This window comes from Dipteris shenzhenensis, chromosome 20 (genome assembly GCF_047967505.1).
Source record: "Dipteris shenzhenensis isolate YYH24624 ecotype China chromosome 20, Dip_SZ_1.0, whole genome shotgun sequence".
NCBI classification, from domain to species: Eukaryota; Viridiplantae; Streptophyta; class Polypodiopsida; order Gleicheniales; family Dipteridaceae; genus Dipteris; species Dipteris shenzhenensis.
Window position 1 is genome coordinate 140,736 of NC_141615.1, and position 23,456 is coordinate 164,191.

The following is a 23,456-nucleotide window of genomic DNA, read 5'->3' on the forward strand; positions in this document are numbered from 1 at the left end:
TATCAATTGTCCAGGTAACAACTGTTTTAGAACTCGCTTAACCTAGAACTTGTATTGGAGCTATATCAATGTGCTTTGTAGCAGTCACACACATGTAAAAAACATTCCAATCAAACACCACTTTGAATGTGAATACAAGGTAGTAAAATCCTCAACTCAAAGACAGAATTAGAAACTAGCCAACACCATGCGGTTTATACTATCAGCTTGTTGCCAATGGTTTTTTAAAAATATATAGTCCCAGGCTCCCAAGACTGTCACATGCAAATACATAAGAGAAAAAATGAGAAATTACTTAAATCAAGGCACACAAGTTCCAACCTTGCCACCAATAGAGACAAAAAAAAAGTTATAGAAGTTTGGTTTATATGAGAACACTATAGACCAAATGTGTACCAACTAATGACCACAACATAGAGCTCATGGGGTGTGCATACAAATCTCAAACAAACCTAAGAGGGTTTTTATTGGAAAGCTAATCAAACCACTTGAATCATTGAACATGTTAGCATATCAATTGGCACATCGTACCACATAGAACATATCAGGAGAAAAAACATGTAAAGAGCTTGCAGGGCACCAATGGGAAGCCTCCATGAGGGGGAGCAAACTTTGTGAGGGAAGCCAACAAGCTTGAGCAAGATGAGCCATCCATAAGACATGACTAAACAAGGACCTTTGAGATTACAAATGGAACAAGGAGATGATTAAGTAGGTCACCACTCATGAGAGAAGTAGAATGAGTGAAAAGAAAGCCCAATTGCCTATGATAAAGAGAAGACGATAGTATAGAGAGGAGTGAAAGGAGACAAGATAGGTTTATGAAAAGGTGGCAATGGCTTGCAAGATTCCATGCGAGGGGAGAAGAGAAAGGGATTGTCTTACTATTTGTTATAAGGGTATCAATGTGTAATCAAGGAGAATGTTGGCCTAGCTAAAAGAGGAGGAATCCAAAGGAAGCATGGTTGGGGTCTCCTCTAAAATATCTAGGCTTAAATCTAAAAAAAAAGGATGGAAAAAAGGTTTCAATCTCTATGTCCAATTGTGAAATACATGCATTAATTACTATAAGACATCATTCTCCCTAGGGGGATACTCTTGCATCTATCTTAGAATCTTTTTCCAATATAATAAACCATGTTTATGAATAAAGGGCAAGGACCTTTTCAAAGGCTATGTGGTAGTGGTTTCAACATGGTTGGTATGGTTGTTTTTTATGTCTGTATGAGGTATCCTATGTAATGTATTAAAGAGACACCCTTCCCTTTGGAAGGACCATGCTTAGACTGGTGTATAGGCTTAGAAGGACATGATCTTTACATATTTTCAAATGTTAAACTATTATTGTAAAAAAAAATCCTCATGCAATTAAATTAGGTGGGCCTTGGTATAGCTAAATCCAATACTTGGCATTTTGGTATGGGAAGCATAATTCTAGTGTAGAGTATGTATTTTGTTTGTGAGGTGAGAAATGGTAATAATATACAAGCATGATGATACATACTATTGCGATGTACCTCCATTCTATTATTGGAAAATTACAAACTCTAACTAAAGCATAATTACGGATGATAAAATTTCATGTTTGTTTGTACCATAAGCCACATATCTTTTTTGTTAAGGTGAGTATGAAGAAGGATTCGATAAAACATGCGAACATTATCAAAGAGTACAATCACAAAGTAAATTGAGATATTGTCAGTGCTACATTTGATGTAATATATTTACCAATTTTAGGCATGATTTGTAAATGCATAGATAGTTTGATTTGTAGGAACCAAATTCATTCTTTGAAAACTATTGCTTTGCAAAATTCTATGACTAATAAAGTTATAAAATCTATGCTTATTAAGAAATGAGTTCTAGAATCAATGTGTTAGAAGTGTAACTTCCCCTCATCTTGGAATAATGAGTATGATTTTGAACATACCAAAGTTAAAGTACATTGCCATATATTTCAAGCAATGATTTGAAAGCATAATTCTATAGATCTTGGGATGATTGGTATGATTATGTTATGTACCAAGTCAAAGCTATGAGGAATCTTTAATGGCGTGCTAGAAACATTAGATAATAGATGCTATATGATGAGGAAACTAGGGTTGTTAAAGCTAATAGTGAAATAGGGCCTTGTGGATCTACCGCTAAATAGAAACTCAAGGTTAGGTTAGTTCAACTCTGTCGAGGCCGTAACTTATTCATACCAAAATGGGCCAATTGGAAGTCGATCTACCAACCACATTGTAGAGAGGTAACACAATTTACAGCAACTAACCTATAGTCTCCATTTGGCCCAAAGCCATCCATGTGGTAAGATATGGGATACCTTCCCACACTAGCAAGTAGCCTAGATAGCAATGTGCCGACTCTTATCAAAGTCATCTAGCCATTAGGCCACACTCAATCTCCATATGGTTCCTAAACTATAGCCTATCAAGCAACCATGCTACTCAATGCCTTCTCCTCATAATGGGGGGCTCACAAGGAGAGTTAGCTAGTACCCATGTAGTTATGTGAAAGTGGAGCATCGTTATCTAACATCCACCCTCAATGGCCACCTGAAGCCAAACTTCCTTTTTAGCCTCATCCCGACTTGATGAAGACATTGTTCTTCCAAGAAACTTCGTGAAGATGTCCACACCATTTTTTGTGATAGGACTATACACCATCTCAATCTCTCCATCCATGATGAGCTCATGCACAAAGTGACGTTGAACCTCAATATTCTTGGTGCGAGCGTGGAAAATAGAATTCTTTGCAATCACCATGAAACTCTTTGTCACATAGCAACTCTATAGGTTTCTATTGTACTACTCCCATGGCCCCCAAAATCCTCCTCAATCATACTATCTCGCAAGTGGCAAATAAGTCTGCTTTGTACGTAGATTTGATAGAAGAAAAAGAAATGACAGGTTGCTTTTTTCTAATCCATGAGATAGATCCTTATCTAAGTGAAAAATAATAACCTCTCATTGATCTCTTACTATCCACTTATGTTGCTCAATCTAAATCACAAAATCCAATTAAGGTCTTTCCCTTGGCAAAGATGATGCCATACTCAATTGTAACCTTGATAAACTTCATCATGTGGATCCGTGTCCTTCTATTGGTTCTTTTAAGGCTTATTAGAAAACTTGCCAATACAACAAATGCATAGTTGATGTCTAGGTGTTGCAAAAGTAAATCAGAATTCCTATGAGTCTTTTATACATAGACTCGTGGGTAACTATATCTTCTTGCAAAAGCTTTGCATCAAGCTCAATTAGGGTACCCATTGCCCTACACACAAATATTTTGAATGCTTTCTCTCAAGCATACTTGTATTGTGAGCCAAGATCCGATTTGACTCGTGCCAAACCTCAATCCCTAAATAGAGAATTATAAGTCAGAGATTTGTCATCTCAAACTCTCTACTTAGTATCTCCTTTCTGTATTAGCTATTTGCTTTATGATCATTTATCTACTATATTCTTCAAATATCTATGAATTTGCATTAGAAGGGTACATAGTGGTGCATTGGTACAACGCACGGGGGGTCTATTTTAGCTTGTAAAGCACCTTCTTGAGTTTTTAAACTTTACCTTCTAAACCAAGTTCTCAAAATGTGGTAGTTGTTCTAGATATGCCTCTTCCTTTATATGTCAGAAGTTGAGCTTTGTACTTAGCTAATAAAAAATCCAATGAACCATTGGACTTGTACTTAGCTATATATACTCACTTGATGCTAATGACCTTCCATTTTTGTGGACAATCCACGAGGTTCCAAGTTTTTTTCTTCATAATGGAAACATACTCTAGCTGCATGGATTCCATCTAATTTATGTTACCTTGCACTTCAAAAAGGCTCATTGGAACATACACACATGAATTTAACCATCGATGCACAATTGACCAAGTTTGCTTCTTGGTCTTAAACTAGAGACCTCATGTTAGGTAACAAAATTAAAAAAGCACACTTGAGAATTCCTTATACATTATCTAAAGCATACTAGTAGGAAAGTGATCTAGTTGAAGTAGAGCTTTTGATCTAGGATGGTGTAATCCTCGGAGAAAAAAGTATCCATAATAGTTTGGAGATCTTTTTACAACATGTTCTTGATGTGGCACCGTACAAAGACATTTCAGCTAGAGCATCAAGGCTTTCAATGACATCAAATTCTGCTTCCAAGAAACAAGCTTTGTGAAACTCATAGCCAGATGATTCTTTCAGATTTAGCATCCACCCTTCATCCAATAGACTCTCAAATGAGCAGATAGATTTTTTTTTGACCATGTTTTCTTGCATAAATGACAAAGCATTTTATAAACAAGCAAGTTCAAGCACTTGGGCATTCTTTGGTGTGAGTACAAGGGACAAGAAATTGCAAGCATAACTGATGAAACAAAGATGACTAGTCCAACACTTTCTTTACATACAATTGGGAGAATATGCAAATCCACAAAACTTATATGATAGCATCTCTAATACATCTTGACCCTCCTCTTCCCAACTCACCAACTAGAACTTTATTCAAATCTACCCTAGCGTTCTTAATCTGTCCAATTTGCCTTGCATGCTGCCACAGCTCCTTAGCTTTCCTACATCTAATGAAAAGGTGAGAGTGGTCCTCCAACAGCCCACAGTAGTAGCGAGATCCCTTGCCGAGCTTACATTTCTTGGCCTGCTCTCCCAACCACATCCCTCTATGCACTACCATCATTGTTTTTTTGTGATTGGACTTTCAAATTTGTTTTTCCAATTCCTTTGCAAGGACCTTATCTTCCATTTTCTATTAAGAGCTAGATGGATAGCCTCCTTGCTCTTGATCATAAGGATATATGTGACCTTGGTCCCATTGACCCACTTGAAGGAAAACCTCCCATTAGGGTTCATTCTAGCTAATTGCTTTGGAGACCAAAGATCCATCCTATTGTTGATGAAGGCCACCTGCTTGTTAATTAGTCTGCATTGAGCACTCAACTCTTTTGTTGACTTCCATCTATGATGCCCACTCTCCTAGATTTTCTTCCATAAGTTACATCCTTTAAGATGAATTTAAAAGGCCATACCTTTATGCTGACATGAGCATCACTCTCAGGGCTGCACCTATTTCTTTTGGAGAATTGGTTGGTTTGTTATTGCAAGAAGAAGAAAGAGCTCATATTTTTTCTTATGGCTTTCATGGTAGTGAGCAAGCTCTAGCCATTGGGGGGAAGGGAAAGTTTCAAAATATAAGCCTAAAAATAGCCACCCATAAGGGGCAAATAATAGTACCAATAATGCTAGATCAAGCAAAGATGAAGGTGAAAAAGGGTAGATGCAATTATTGCAAGAAGCTAAGCCATTACATTGCAGAATGTCAAAAATGCATTGCAAATGAGAAGAAGAGGCAAGGCAGCTCAAACAATAATTTTGTGGCTCATACTGAGAACAATGCATTTGGCTCACATGCACACTTTGCTCAAGATGATCAAGATTTTGTATTTGCAACCACACTCTCTAAGATATCTTCCAGCAGATCATGCTATTGCTCATAGCAACAATGATGATGCCTATTCACTTAATGTGAATGATAATTGAAATTTGAATAGTAGTGTTTCACAACATATGACTCCTCATAAGGAGTGGTTTGAGAGCATCAAAGTTGTTATGGGTGGTAGGTTACTTGTGCCAACGATACTTCTCATAACATCAAGAGAGTGGGAAATATTCCCATTAAGCTTGATAATGGCAAAATCAAGCATATTCACGATGTTTGGTGTGCTCCAAGGTTGCGGAAGAATCTTATTTTAGTTCCATCCATAGCCCATGATCAGCACATGCTTGTGGAGTTTCAGGATGATCAATTCCAAATTAAAGATCCTAGAAAGAGATATGTAGTGTTGCCATTGGCACTTATGATAAGGGTCTTTATAATTTGGATGCTTAGCCCCATGTGCAGCATGCCTTGGTTACATCTAATGCATCTTCAAGTGATTTATGGCACGCTAGATTTGGTTGTGCACATCATAGAGCATTGGCATACTTGCAAAACAATCAAATGGTTGAAGGGATGCCAAAATTACAGCAACCATCTAGTTCTTTTTGCGAAGGGTGTGTTATGGGAAAGTTGCACCATTTGCCTTTCAAAAAGGATGGATCAGTTAGAGCTACACACATACTACAACTTGTGCATAGTGATGTATGTGATGTGAATGTGTGATCACATTGTGGCGCCAAGTATTATGTGTCTTTTATTGATGATTACTCTAGATTTACATGGATCTTTCTCATGAAAGAGAAATTTGAGGTGTTTCATTGGTTTTAGAAGTTCAAAGCATTTGTTAAGGACCAAACTAATGCCAATATCAAAACACTTAGGACATATAGAGGAGGGGAGTACATGTCTCATGCCTATAAGAATTATCTACCAGAGCATGGAATTCATCATTAGAAGACATGCCCTTACACAATAGCTCAAAATAATGTTGTTGAAAGAAAGAATGAGACTCTCATGGAGATGACCAGATGGATGTTGAGCTACAAAAAGATGCCTAAAGTATTTTGGGTGAGGCTATAATTACAACCACATACACCCAAACTAGATGTCCAACTAACGCATTGGTGGATTGAACTCCTTTTGAGGCACTCTATTGATATAAGACAAAGGTTGGCCATTTAGATGCTATGAAATCTAAAATTCAGTCCTTTGAAAAGAGTGCCACTTGGGAATTGGTTGATCTTCTTATTAGGAAGAATGTGGTTGGCACCAAGTGGACTTATAAGGTGAAATATCATTCTGATGGCACAGTTGAGAAACATAAATCCCATTTAGTTTCCAAGGGGTATTGTTAGGAGGAAGGAATTGACTATGAGGAGACTTTTGCTCCTATAGCCAAGATGACAACCATTCGGATTATCATTTCTCTTACTACAAGTTACGATTGGCGTGTTTATCAGATGGATGTGAAGATAGCTTTCTTGAATGGAGACCTTCAAAAGAGATCTATGTGCAACAACCCCGAGTGTTTGTGGTTAAGGGATAGGAACATAAGGTATGCAAGCTACACAAAGCTTTATTCGTGCTAAAACAAGCACCTCGGGCTTGGTACCATAAGATTCATCAGTTCTTGTTGTCACAAGGTTTTGTTAGCTCTCATACTGAGCCAAATCTCTATGTGCTTCAAGAAAAATAAAAATCATCATTCTTATTCTTTATGTGGATGATATCATACTTACTGGTAGTGATGAGGGGAATATTGCATCAATAAAATCAGCTTTGTGTAGGTCATTTGATATGACAAACTTGGGTTTATTGCATTATTGTTTGGGCATTGAGTTCTAGCAAACTCATGGTGAATGTCCCAAACTAAGTATGCCATGACTATATTACAGAGATTTCACATGAAGCATAGTAAGCCTAGAGCTACACCTCTTGAGAAGGGTCTCAAACTAACTAAGTATGATAAGGCTAAAAAGTTTGATGGCACTTGTACAAGCAGTTGGTAGGGAGTCTTATCTATTCGTGCTCCATAGGGGCTCATATTGCTTATGCTATAAGAGTATTGAGTCAGTTTATGTATTGTCCCACTATCACTCATTGGAATGCCGCCAAGCATGTTCTCAAATATGTGCATGGCACAATTACTCTTGGGATGCATTATACCAATGCTTGTGAACTTGATCTGTGTGGCTTCATAGATTCTAATTGGCCAGGGGACATTGATGATAGAAAGTCCATTTTTGGCTACTATTTCTCTTTGGGTTTAGCATGCATATCTTGGTTAAGTAAGCAGCATGTCTCTATTCTTCTAGTGAAGCGGAGTATAAGGTAGCAAATGTACCTACTATAGAGTGCATATGGCTAAGGAAGCTACTCACTAACTTGCATCATTCACAAGATGATCAGGTCACTTCTATCTTGTGTGATAGTCAGAGTTGCATAAAGATTGGTAACAACCTTGTTTTTCATGCTCACATGAAACATGTTGAAAATCACTATTAGTTTATATGGGATTGTATAGCAAATGGCATCGTTAGCCTCATCTTTTGTCCATCTGAGGACGATGTAGCAAATATCTTCACTAAGAGCCTATTAGTAGAAGTGTTTGTACATCATCAAACAGTCTTGGGAATCGAAGACATTACAACAATGTCAAGGGGGGTTGTAAAATGACATTATTTTTCTTGTATACTATAGATTGCTATATCCTACTAGACAAATTTGTGCAACCATGGAACTTTAGGTACCCTAGGTACTTCTGAGGGGTTCCTAGAGTACTTCAGCCATACCATTGTGGGGGAATTTGATAGAATATACAATGGTATGATATTGTAGGCTAGACTTAGTCTAAGTTATTCTAGTCTAGGATTTTCACTTTATACTTGTGTTTCATATATATCCCAAGTCTTGTACTTCATTTGGAACTATTCAGCAGAGCTTTATGTGTGGACTACACTCTCATGTTCTTTATCAGCTTCATGTCTCTCCATAATTCCAATAGATATGCTCCACCTACCCTCAATGTGGTCAATCATGGAATGCCTTCCCGCACTTACATGTAGCCTAGTTGGCAGCGTATGAACCATATCTAAAGATGTCCAACCAAGGCCATAGATAGCCCCCATCTGGTGTCTAAACTAGGCCCTACTAAGTACCTAGCTACTCTAGTGCCTTCTTCTTACATGGGGGGCTCACAAGTAGAGTTAGCTAGTTCCCACGTAGTTATACAAGATTGGGGCCTTGATATCTAACACCCCCCCACAATGTCCAACCACAAGTGAACTACTTTTTTGGCCCAATGCCAAGTCAATGATGATGCCATTACAATAGCTCTCTTCTAAGAGCATTCATGAAGATATTTGTAAATACATATACTTCAATGTTGTATTTTAGGAAAGGTGCATCTCCAAGTCAATGATGATGCCATTCCAAAAGCTCTCTTCCAAGAGCCTTCATGAAGATATATGTAAAGACATAAATTTCAATGTTGTATTTTACCAGGAAAGGTGCATCTCCTAATGCCATCTATTAACACAGTGTGTATGCACACCACTTGTTATTATAGGCAAATAGCCATCTTCTCATATGGATACATATGTAAGAGCATAATGATGATCACAATCATTGTTTAAAAGTTATAGATAGTTTTTCATTTTTTATGCCAACTTTTCCTTTGAAAGTAGAACGAAAAAACCAGATCAATATGTAATTCAAAAAATTCGAACTTTTATTTGGTCGAATTGGACTTTAGACAAGTCCAAAAAATTTGAATACTATGTTTTATATTGTTATGTGAGAAACTTGTGTTTCTAGAAATGTAATTCTTTAATGTTTTTAAATTGTGTATCGAAATTCAACAATTAATTTAATAATGATATTTTAATGTCAATTGTTAGAAGATGTGTAGAATTGTGTTTCTATGAATGCATTTTTTGAATGTTTTGCACATGTTTCAAATTTTAAGTTGTGTCATAAATTTTATTCATTATTTTGTGGATAACCTTTAACAATTAAGCATACATATTTGCATGGCCAAAAAATAAGACCAAGAGCACAACCTACATAAAGAAGTAGGGAGAGAGGGAGGAGACTTGACGTCAACTTTCTTCACAACTCACAAAATAGAGAGGACACACAAGGTTGGAGGTTGAAGCTTATCTTCAATTTAGTACACAACAACAATGAAATGAGAGATAGGTATACACTATATGTGTAAAACCTAGAATACACAGCTCATATATGAACCCAATCCAAACATACATGGCTATATAACTATGCCACAAGTATACCTAACAAAAGATGGTGACATAAATGATAGTGACCCAAGATATACATCAGGGGTGGAGCTTGATATCTCAACACTCCCCCTCAAGCTCAAATCCATCTTGAGTACACCAAGCAAGCTCCTAAATCTGAGAAGCTTGTATGTACTCAAGGCCTTCCTAAAGATGTCAGCCACCTGCTCCTCATGTTGAAATTTACCAAATCAACCTCTGCAGCTAGAACCTTCTCTCTCACAAAGTGATAATTCACCTCAATGTGCTCCGTTCTAGCATGATAAATTGGGTTATTAGCAAGCATAATTTTGTTAATATTGTCACAGTAGATGAATATGACAACTGCACCATGTACTAAATGGTCTAATTCAACAAGTAGCTTTTGTAACCAAGCTACCTCACATGCAGCCATAGCTACATCGCTATACTCAGCCTTTGTGCTTGACAAGGCAATTGTTGGCTGCTTCTTGCTGCTCCAATTAATGGAAGAACTCCCAAGGAAAACATAAATTCACTAATAGATCTCTTATCAGAGATACTACCTACCCAATCAATGTCTGTGTACCCATGTACCTATATCGAACACCCGGCCTCATAAAAAAGTCCATACAGCAAAGTGGACTTCACATATCTCAATATGTACCTAGCCACATCCAAATGTGGCTTCCTCGGTGCCTACATAAATTGACTCACCAACCCCACATCATAGCTCAAATCTAGTTTGGTGATAGTCATGTATATCAAACTGCCAATTATGCATCTGTACATAGTGACATCTTCAAGAAGCTCCCTTTTTTTGCATTGAACTTCACATTGTGCTCCAATGGAGTTTACAACTTGTCATCCCAAACCATACTACCTCTGTAATAGCTGTATCCCACTAGGGGATCTAATAATTTCAATGCCCAGCAAGTAATGTAGCTCTCCCAAATCCTTCATTTGAAAATTTTGCTTCAAAAGTTACTTCACATCATCAATGTTTACATCACTATCACCTGTAACAATTAAGTCATTCACATAGATGACTACTAGTACAACACCTCTGTGTATTCTTTTCACATAAAGTGAAAAGTCTACATTGGAAATATGAAATCCATGTGAAGATTGTGGGAGAGAGGGAAGGAGTCTCACTTGCGGCTTTCTCACATGCACAATGGGGGAATACATACAAAGGTGGAGGCTGAAAACAGTTTTCCTCTTCTTAGTTGTGAAAGCTAAAAGAACTCTTGTACAAAAAAAATAGAAGAACCCTATATGTGGGTCTCAAATCAAACTCAACTAACTAAGGTGGCATACTAACTGAGCCACAAACTAGAGTAGATAAGGATAGCTGTCATCCAGCTATTATTCATGGGCGGTGTACCAACCGCATCTCCAGCTAACAAGTCGGTGACATAAATACACAACAGTCACCCTGGCATATCGCGAGTGGAGCTCGATATATCAACACTCCCCCTCGAGCTCAATCCCAATTCCTGCACACCAAGCAGGTCTCTAAACTTGCGCAGCTTCTCTACGCCCAATGCTTTCGTGAATATGTCAGCTACCTGATCCTCTGTGCTGACATAAACTAGATCAATAAGACCTAGTAAAACCTTCTCCCGCACATAGTGATAATGCACCTCAATGTGCTTTGTTCTAGCATGAAAGACTGGGTTCTTTGCCAAGTGTATACTGCTCATGTTGTCACAATAAATGACAACTGGCCCATCTGTAGACTGATGCATATCATAGAGTAGCTTATGCAACCAAGCTACCTCACATGCAGCCATTGCTGCACCCTGGTACTCAGCCTCTGTGCTTGACAAGGCAACTGTAGGTTGTTTCTTGCTGCTCCAAGTGACTGCAGCACTCCCAAAAGAGAACACATATCCCCACTGGTAGATCGCCTATCAGAAATACTACCAGCCCAATCAGCATCAGTGTATTCATGCAACTGTATCTGAATCCCAGCCTCATAAAATAGTCCATACTGCAATGTGGACTTCACATACCTGAGTATGCGTCTAGCCGCATCCAAATGCGGTTTCCTTGGAGCCTGCATAAACTGACTTACCAACCCAACAGCATAGCTCAAATCTGGCCTGGTAATAGTCATGTAAATCAAACTTCCTACTATGCGTCTGTACATAGTAGGGTCTTCCAAAAGCTCACCTGCATCTGCACTCAGCTTCACATTCTGCTCCAAAGGAACTGAAATAGGCTTACAGCCTGTCATCCCATATTTGGACAGCATGTCCAATCCATACTGCCTCTGTAAGAGCTGTATCCCACTTGGTGATCTAATCACCTCAATGCCCAAGAAATAACGCAGCTCTCCCAGATCCTTCATCTCAAACTTCTGCCTCAATAGCATTTCCAGATGAAGGATATCTTCATCACTATCACCTGTGATGATCAAATCATCAACATAAATGACAAGCAGCATAATTCCTTTCTCTGTTTTTCTCACATAGAGTGAGAAATCTGCCTTGGAAATCTGAAAGCCAATAGTGACAAGATACTGTCCTATCTTGTCAGACCATGCTCTAGGTGCTTGCTTCAAGCCATACAAGGCTTTCTTCAACCTGCAAACAAGCTCAGGATGAATAGCATGAACATAACCTGCTGGCTGCTCCATAAAGACCTCTTCTTGCAAATCACCATGCAAGAAGGCATTCTTTACATCCATCTGATGTAAAGGCCATCCCTTTGATGCAGCCATAGCAATGGCTGCTCTTACGGTTGCCATCCTTGCAACCGGGCTGAAAGTTTCTTCATAATCAATGCCATATGTTTGTGCATACCCCTTGACAACTAATCTTGCCTTGTATCTATTCACAGAACCATCTGCATTGTGCTTGATCTTATAAACCCACTTACAGCCAATTGCATTCTTGTCTTTAGGCAAAGGCACCAATTCCCATGTAGCATTTGCATCCAAGGCATCCATTTCTTTATCCATGGCTTTCTCCCATTTTTCATTTCCCATGGCTTGCTCAAAAGAAGTGGGTTCTGGTTCCTGTATCACTTTGACCATATAGGCATAGTGAATGGCTGTAAATCCATCATATTTCAGCCTATCCACAGGATACCTAACCCTGGTAGACCTGCGCAAAATAGGCTCACTTCTAGGTGCTCTCAAAACATCCTTGGTCTTCCTTACTCCAGGTGTAACAACAGAAGGAATACCCAACTCATCATCAATGCTCTGTTCTGAGCCACTGGATTCACCATCCACACAAGAGTGACCTGCATTCACATCAAACATGGGCTGATCTACCTTCTCTTTTCCTTTTCGTGATACCTGCGTACCACTCTCTGCATTGCTTTGAGGGGATTCTCCTGATCTCAATCTGCCTGTCCATGGCGAAGTATGTGAACCACTGGTAGAGGACACTCCAGGTCCACTGATATTTTGTGATTGCTGCTGTGCATTCTATGCAGCATTACCATTTTGTGCATCTACATCAATCATCACATTTACTGGTTTATACCAGCTACTCATCTCATCAAAAACAACATCTCTGCTCACTGTGAACTTACGTGTAGAAGGGTTATAGCATCTATACCCTTTCTGCTACAGAGAATAACCAATAAAGACGCACTTCTCAGCTTTTGGATCCAACTTGGACCTCAACTCATCTGGCACATGGACATAGGCAATGCAACCAAAAATCTTCAAATGAGAAATATCTGGTTTCCTACCAGTATACATCTCCTCTGGCGTCATGCCATGTATTGCTGCAGTGGGAGTCCTGTTCATTATATAGACTGCTGTAGCAACTGCTTCAACCCAATAATAATCTGGTAGATCTTTTTCATTTAGCATAGCCCGAGATACCTCTCCAATATGCCTGTTTTTTCTTTCTGCAATTCCATTTTGCTGTGGGGTATGACTGCATGAATATTGCTGCTTTATACCATGCTCCTGCAAGAACCTTGCAAACTCATTTGAGAGGTACTCTCCCCCTCCATTTGACCTTAGGCATTTTATTTGCAGGCCTGTTTCTTTTTCAACCATAGCTTTGAAAGCTTTGAAGTGCCCAAACACTTCACTTTTCTTTTTCATAAAATACACCCACAGTTTTCTGCTGAAGTCATCAATAAATGTGACAAAATAGTGACAGCCTCCAATAGATGTAGCTTTTGTAGTCCACACATAGAGTGGATTAATTCCAATGGCTTTTTACTCTCTTGAACATGCCTAGGAAAAGGTTTCCTTGCCTGTTTCCCAAATTGACAGGCTTCACAAACCTTGTGCATTTCTGCAACCTTGAATTTAGGCAATCCTACAACAATATTTTGGGCTTGCATTGATTTAAGTCGCTGTATATTAACATGACCAATGTGTTTGTGCCAAATCAATATCTGCAACTACACCGGTCCCATGTGCAAACATTGCTGCACTCAATTCAGGCATGTCCGCATCCAACATAAACATCCTGCCCTTCTTCTTTCCTTTTGCTATCAAGTGACCATTATATTTCATATCCTCAACAAAGCATCCATGAGGATTAAATCTGACCTGCAAGCCCTGCTCAACCATCTGACCAACAGAAACCAGGTTCTTGGTGATGTTCGGAACATGAAATACATCAGACAAGTATTTCTTTTTCCCATCCTGCATAGACAAAGGAATTTTGCCAATCTGCACAATAGGATGTGCAGTATCGTCACCAGTCTCCACAAATCCTGGTTTTTCCATTTTTCTTGCATCCTGCATCCATTCAGCGTGACCTGTCATGTGGTTTGACGCACCTGAATCAACATACCACACATCATTGCTTTCTTCTGCACTTGTTACAGAATTTGTCATATGCTGCACCATAAACAAATGCTCATTCATGTCATCACCCTGTCTACTAGAGGATGCATAATTGCCTTGCTGCAATTTTCCATTCATAATGTCAATCTCCTTTTTGTAGCAGTCTTTAGCCATATGACCCATTTTGCCACAATAGTAGCATTCAACATTGCTGTTTGCATTTTGGCCTCTCTGCCATCCACCACGGCCTCTTTGGCTCCCCCTGCCTCTAGAGTTACCACATCCCCCTGCATAGGACTGGTTTTCTTGCGTTTGCTGCATATTCTGATTTCTACCACGACCTGCAGATCGGCCTCCTCTACCTCTGCCTCTACCTCTGCCAGCATTTGAGTAGAAGACAGTTTCTTTTGAAGTTCCTGCTGAAGAAGATGCACCACCATTTCTCTGCTCTTCGAAAATTAGAAGAGCAATCAACTCCTCAAAATCAGGAAATTTTTCACGGACGGCAATGGATGTCCGAAACTGTGCATAATCCTTTCCTAGACCATTCAAGGTCACAGAGACCAAATCGTCATCATCCACTGGTGACCCAATGGAAGCAAGTGCATCTGCAATTTTCTTCACTTTCATGTGGTAGTCATTTATGCTCAAATTTTCTCTCTGCACATTGTGCAACTCCTGTTTGAGTTGCATTTTCCTGGCTTGCGTATTTGTGCTATACATTTTTGCCAAAGTATCCCATGCCTCCTTTGGCGTATTTGCATCTTGAATATGCACAATCATGGAGTCCGAAATACTGATAGACAGCCAGTACATAACTTTCCTGGCTCTCTCATGCCATCCTTTAAATGCCTGCATTTCCTGTTGACTGGGAACATTAGGAAGAACAGGTTCTTCTTCATTTCCTGTAATGAACTCCCAATAGCCTTTTCCCATCAAGAAATTCGTCATTCTAAACTTCCATGCCTTGAAGTTGTTCTTGTCAAGATTTTCAGTGACAATTTGTGAAAGAGAATCAGATGCCATTACAGAGCACTGCAAAATATTCTGTCACTGCAAAAAACACAGCTTTTGCCTCACACGGGCAGATCTGCAAAACTGACGAAAGTGGTATTTCACGACACAGTCACTTCCTAGTGACGATTTTGCATCAACTTCGCCCTATCCCGCAGCATATAATGCCCTCTCGCCACACCGCGAAGGGCGTCTCAATCTGAGACAGTGCACTCTTGCACTTCCGGCTGTGCTACCTGCAGAGATTTGCTCCCAAACTCGAAAAAGGAAAGCAACACTGGTCCTCTTACCAGGACACTGCGAACTTGGTTTGCTTTCTTGAGCTCCTTACCACGAACAAGGCTCTGATACCATGTGAAGATTGTGGGAGAGAGGGAAGGAGTCTCACTTGCGGCTTTCTCACATGCACAATGGGGGAATACACACAAAGGTGGAGGCTGAAAACACTTTTCCTCTTCTTAGTTGTGAAAGCCAAAAGAACTCTTGTACAAAAAAAATAGAAGAACCCTATATGTGGGTCTCAAATCAAACTCAACTAACTAAGGTGGCATACTAACTGAGCCACAAACTAGAGTAGATAAGGATAGCTGTCATCCAGCTATTATTCATGGGCGGTGTACCAACCGCATCTCCAGCTAACAAGTCGGTGACATAAATACACAACAGTCACCTTGGCATATCGTGAGTGGAGCTTGATATCTCAACAATCCAATGGTGACAAAATATTGGCCTATCTTGTTTGACCATTGTTTGACCACATGAGCGCCTATTTTAAGCCATACAAGGCTTTGTGCAACCTACAAACAAAATGGGGATGTGCATCATGTTGGTAACCTTTTGGATGCATTATATGAACCTCTTCTTGCAAATTACCATGCAAGAAGGCATTCTTTACATCCATTTGATGCAAAGACTATCCTTTTGCAGTAGCCATAGCAATTACTACTCTCATAGTTGCCATCCTTGCAACTGGAATGAAGGTTTTATCATATTCAATGCCATATATCTATGCATATCCTTTGGCAACTAACCTTGCCTTATACCTGCTCAACCCCTCGGCATTGTGCTTCAGCTTCAACACCGACTTGTAGCCAATTGCCTTCTTATCATGAGGCAAAGGCATCAATTCCCAAATGTGGTTTGCATCCAAGGATGCCATCTCCTCATCCATGATTGCCTCCCAAATTCTCTTTCCAATTGCATCCTTAAAGCAAGCTACGGACTCTGATTCTTCTAAGATTTTGACCATATATGCATACTGATGGGCTGAAAAACCATCATATCTCAGCCTATCAATAGAATACTTCACACGCGTGGACTTGCATGTAGCTACATCACCTCCAAGTGTCTTAACCACATTTTTGCTTTTTCTTGTAGCTAGAGTAACAACTAAGGAATCCAAAGTTCCTCATCAAGGCTCATTTCTGAGCAACTGGACTCTCCATTAACATGAGAGTGACACAATGTGAGACATCAAAGGAGGTGCAAGGTCCACCTTCTCCTTTCCTTTATGTGATACTTGTGCACCACTATCTCAGCTACCATGAGAAGAGCCATTAGATCGCACTCTCCCTGTCCATGCATTGGATCCATTGTTTGAGGACTCACGAAGACCACTCAAACTTTGTGATTGCTAGTCTACGTTTACATCAGCAATGCCATTTCTCATGCTTGCATCTTCGGTTACTTTTGTTGGACCATACCAACAATGCATTTCAATAAAAACTACATCTCTACTCACTTGCATCCTGCGAGTGGAAGGGTTATAACAACAGTACCATTTTTGCTTCAGAGAATAGCAAATGAAGATGCATTTTTTTGCCTTTGGATCCGTTCTCCTCTCATCAGGAACATGAACATAAGCTATGCAACAAAATACTCTCAAGTGTGAAATATTTGATTTTCTACCTGTATACTTTTCCTCAGGTGTCATTCCATGGACAATTGCATTGGGGGTTCTATTCATAATATACACATCAGTTGCTATTGCTTTAGCCCAAAAATAAAAAAGCATATTCTTTTTATTTAGCATAGCCCTTGTGACTTCTACAATATGCATGTTCTTTCTTTCTGCAACCCCATTCTACTAAGGGGTAGATTTGCATGAGTACTTTCTCTAAATTCCCTAGTCTTCGAACTAGTCACTAAATTCATTTGAGAAATTCTCTCCCCCTCCATCAGATCTCAACACTTTTATTTGACTGCCCTTTTCTTTCTCAACCATGGCTTGTATCCCATGCCTCCTTCAACATCTCTGCATCCTATATATGCACAATCATGGAGTCTAAGACACTAACAGACAACTAGTACATGACCTTCCTAGCCTTTGAATGCCACTCTTTAAATGTCTTCAGATCTGTAGCAATAGGAGTAGTACACAAAATTGGTTCTTGCTCATCACCATTAATGAATGGCCATACTCCCTTTCCCAAAAGGAAGTTTGCCATCCTGAACTTCAGTGCTTGGAAGTTGACTTTCTGAAGCTTGTCACTAATAATAGTGGGCAAATTCTCAAACATTTTGCGATGTCAAAATCTGTGACTGCACTCTTAAAGAACAGAGTTCTGCCTCACAAAGGTGGACAACAACAATTTTGCAACACCAAAAATTCTACCTCACAAGGGTGGTAAAACTACAGTTGTTGGATGATCTCCATAATCAAATATTGCAACCAACAAAATCTCCACCTGCACCACTGTTACATGATAAATTTGATCTATTTAAATACTTTGAGAAGCCTACTTTTATGCCATCTGGTTTTATGTAGCTCACTTGCTCAAAATAACCACCTAAAAGTAGTCATTTTGAAATTCTAAAGCCAATGTTTGGCAAAGTTTAGAATGGTGGCCTCTCACAATCTCTGTGATGGCCAAGAAATGCAAAGCATGGAAAAAATTAACAAATTTTCATTTGTCCTTCAAGTACTCATTTGCTAAGATACAAGTTGATAGAGCCAAGTTAGGTGACCACACATTACAAGAAGTTTGATTGGGCCTTCTATCATCAAGGTCTAAGTCCTTGCAAAAGTTGGCCCATATCAAAGAGCAACCTAATAATGCAAATGTCTAATTCACAATGTTGATATTCATCTCTATCCCATTCACAAATATAGATACTTGTGCTCTCTTGCAACATGAGAGGAAGTTTCAAGGTCATTTCTCTTTCAAAGAGAAATATTTACAGATGCACATGCCACAAGCCACAATCCTTACATAGATTACTTATCATAGAAAGCACCTCCTAAATCACACCCGCATGAATACCAATGCTTTAAAAATCACCATTATTTTGGATGAATGTCCTCAAACCTTGATTAGACCACATAAAGATTATTATGCTCATGTAGATAACTAAAAATACTCATAGAGACAAGGCGCCTCCCAAATCGCATTCGCATGAATACCAATTCTTTTAGAAATCACCATGTATCATGGATGAATGTCCTCAAGCACTAATTAGACCACATAAAGATTATTATGATCATGGCAGAGACATTGGCACAAAATTAGACCAATGCATTTGTTCTTAAACATATAAAATACCTACCAAGTAGAGGACTATCTATACTTTGTGAATTGCATGTGGAACTGGCCTCTTGAGGTGCTACTACTTTTTTAGATTTGAAGGTTTGCTTTGACATTCACTCTCCCCTATTGACTCTTATGAATCAATTGCCTCCTCTTCAAAATTGGATATTATCAATGGTTGTTTCTTCTTTGATGGCCCCTTCTTACTCACCTTGCCTTTTGGCTACACTAGCTTTTGCCACTGCTTCTCTTTGTCTACTTTGCTCTAGCCACTCTATGGCCTTGATTCCCTATGATGATATATTTGATAACTATTATAAGAAAATCTCATGTACTACAATAAGAAAATCAATATCAATTTACCTATGTTTCCATAGGTCCTCCTTTAGGATGTAGGTGCTCTTCTTGTAATCATGAGTTCATGTAACTCTATCACTTTCATCTCATTTAGCCATCCCAATATGATAAATTCCATTTTTGATAGCATTGCATGCTACTCACTTAGATTCCAAATGATGCAACAATGGGTCAATATGCTCTATAATTGTTATCCACCACACGTTTTAGGATTTACGATGGAACAAGAGAATATCAAGTAATTAAAAGTACTAAATGTAGATTAGTTTAAGGTAAGGAACTTGGTAAAGTACTTGTATAAAGCACGTTTCAAGTGATCTTGACGTTCGAGATAGAATCAGCTCCAAATGATGGCTTGGTAAATACATGTTGTGGCAACAAATACCTTATCATAGTGCTTTTTCTTGGCTCCTTCAAGTAAGTAAAAATGATATCCTCCATCCTCCACTTCATCCATGTGTGCTTTCTTAACATATGTGGACTCTATCTCCATATCATATATCATCCTTGTCACTGTGTCATTGAACAAATTTTGAAACTTACCCCATTTCTGATACATACCCTAAATAGAATGTAAGTGTGACAAATACCTTTTAGTATCATTGCATATCCAACCTTTGTGCAAGACTTTGGGTGATCTTTGATTTCCTACTACGTGCACAAATAAATAGCTAGAAGCAAACTATGAAATTCACATTTTTCCAAAATTTATTTGCTTTGTGAGGTGGAAACTTACTTTCTTGAAGGTCAGCTAATGTATCATAACTTATCTATAGTTGTTTTCTAGTCTTTAACATCCTATTCCTTAGACTGGAAAATGAAATCATGAACCCCTATCCATTCATTGAATTTGCAATCACTACCATCATGTATCTACATTTTGTGAATACCTTCTCCATGAATTATCTTATTCTTCTTTATGCTCACCCTCATCAAGCACTTATGTGCCTCTTCAACAATCCTTTTGTTGAAAGTATTTCTGAATTCATATTGTTAATGAAGAACATGTGAATATGTTGATTGTAGTATATTTGAAAATCAAGAAATAATATGCCTCTGCCATAAATCATACTTGGAAGGTGAACTGTCAAAGGATGGTCATTGGCACATTGTACCATCTCATTGCCCTTACATGCTCTTATTGTCTTTACCCACCTCTTCTCTCTAGTGAGCTTGTTCATCAATACATTGGGGTCCAAAAACCAAAATTCTTCATCAAAACACTTTGTGTGCAATAGTTTGAGGGATATGCACCTACATCACCCTACAATATGAAAATCCACATAGGTTTAGCTTGATATGCAAAGAATTCTTACTTCATACCTAAGCTCATGCACTTACTGAATCAGGTAATTGAGCTATTTAGGGTCGTGAAGTGCATTAAGAGCTCTACTTCCTCTCCCTTATTGATTGTAATTACTTGGCAATGAACTAGCAGGTACTTTTCTAGGAACCTATCTTGTTCTACTTAATACAACACATGTGGCTACCAGCCCATACAATCAATTTTTTGTGGTAAAGGTGATTCCACTTACTTGTTTTAGTAGCTTACAAAATAAATCACATGTATACCATGTCGGGCCCTACAAAACTAAATGAAGAAAATGCTGTGCTGAATTTATGGGACTAATTAAAGAAAATGTACAACCAAATGAACAACATAACATTCATTTACCTTAACATCGAATTCATGGGACTAATGTGTCCAATACCCTAGAGCCCGTTTTTTATCTCGAGGGTCAAAGTCCACTGACTTTCACCCTAAATAACTTTTTGACATAATTTTCTCAGCCTACATTAGAATGTAAACCACATGCAGAACCTATCATCAAGATCCTCTAGGTCATCATCAACAATATGTTACTGGGTTCACTCAAGCCAACAGAGGGGTACATGCAGCAACCTCACATCAGCATCCACAAAGTGCCTCAAAACAACCAGTCTTAGAGAACATTCGTTTTAAATTGTCTTTTGAATTCCTCTAGCAAATTCACCTCTATTACTACTTATGATGCTTGTTGTGCAATCTTTGAAATTTTTTTAGCACTTTGGGCGGGTAAGGGGGCCACCTACTATGGCTATCAAGTTCACATTTGGAGCCGAGCCACTAAGCTATGTGGACATATGGGATTCCATTGTTTGTGATTCTTCATGTTTGCTTGATTGGTGGTATACCCACATTCCCCTTCTTGGAATGTATCTTCGGTGGCATTTTTACTTACCTATTGAAGCTCAACATTGATATCTATGCCAATAATGCACGCTAAGTGAGACGACAGTGTGGGTGGGCAAATAATAAAAAATAAGCTCTTTCACAAAAGAAAGGGGAAAGTGAGATGACAACGATAAAGAGGGCACACATGCAAGAGTGAGAGCATGGGGGGGGATCATGAGGGTGAAAGAGGGATGATAGTGAGGGTGCTAGAGGAAGGGGAGTGAAGGCAAGGAATGAAGAGCAAATGTAAGTTTAGAAAACTTCCCCAACAAGCAATTGAAATGGCTACGATCCAACTACCTTGCATGCAAGAAAATGCACTACAACTGTCACTTCCACTATTACTTCCATGTGTGATTGACACACATGGAGTATTGTCTTCTATAGATGTGCGTAGCTTATGCAACACATGTACTTGACAATGCCACATCTACTAGTCGGTGACTAGTAAGCATCCCTTGGCACACCTCTATCCACATGCTCACTTCCACTATTACTCCCATGTGTGATTGATATAGATGGAATATTCTCTTCAATAGATGTGCCTGACATGTGCAACACATGTACTTGACAATTCCACATCTACTAGTCGATGACGAGTAAGCATCCCTTAGCACACCTTTATCCACATGCTTATGCCACATGTGCTTGCCAGTGATTGACAAGATTGCATACATGTGAGCTTGTCGATGAAAGGCAACATCACATAATGCACCGAGTCCAAGTGGGCCATGCCATGTTTGCTTGTCGATTACTATCAACATGGCACAACTTAAATCCACATGGGCTGATTTACATTCGCATGCCAATGACTGGCAACATGATGTGACACTAAATATCATGTGTCACTCCCTCTGCCTAGATGGCCCATGCCACGTTTGTTTGTGGTCATTGATAGTAGGATGCAATGCACTATGTGTGCTTGTGGCTGATGCCGCATCTCCTTACTAATGATTAACAACATGATGTGGCACCTTGTATCTACTCATGACCATGCCACGTCTACTTGCAGGTGATCAACAACATAACATGGGATGGCATTCATAATGACATTGTTGTTCCAGTTATCAATGGAAAAGGAATTGAGCATGGAGTTCTATTCAAGCTAATTCTACCCCTTGGGTACCATCATCACGATTGTAGGAGGGGAAAAATGTGTGATTCTAGTTCCCCAATAAGATGTGGAAGTAATTGGTATGTATATCTTGGAGGGGTCTTTTTTTTGTGTTGTACGAGGTCACCTTGAATTCAACATGTGAGACCCCCATGGTTGATGTAGTCCATTCAGCTCAAGAAAACACATTCTAGAGTAGCTCTATGAATATTACCATTGTTGTATTACTTACCTCCACAAATGGAAATAGTTTGACCAAGCTTGTGTTTTGTATAATAGAAGTTTGCCTGGAGCTTACAAAGACATATAATGGAGACGTTTTGTTTTAGTTTCCTTACATAAAGGATTTTGATTTGGCTATGGCTAGGATGGAGCACAAGTGGGGTGGGCATTAGTGGACAAAGCTAGCCATGTCAAATGTGGACTTCGATGGTGCCTAAAAAAGAAGCCATTATATTGGTGTGTCAGAGCACCATAACTCAAATTGTACATGGAACATTAAGAAAATGGTTGTCAATGAATTTTTTTAAAAAGGAAGACGACCTACAATGTGGGTTTTCCAACTATGACTAATGGCAACATGTTTTGCCACTAATGCAAGAATCCTATTGTATGTAGGGGATCTTATAGTTGCTATATTATTATTTCATGCCCAATGATGAAGCCCTCACTCGCATGATGATACACATGGCAAACATTTGCATGCTCTACAAGCAAGATAATCAAAGAAGCTATTCAAGTAG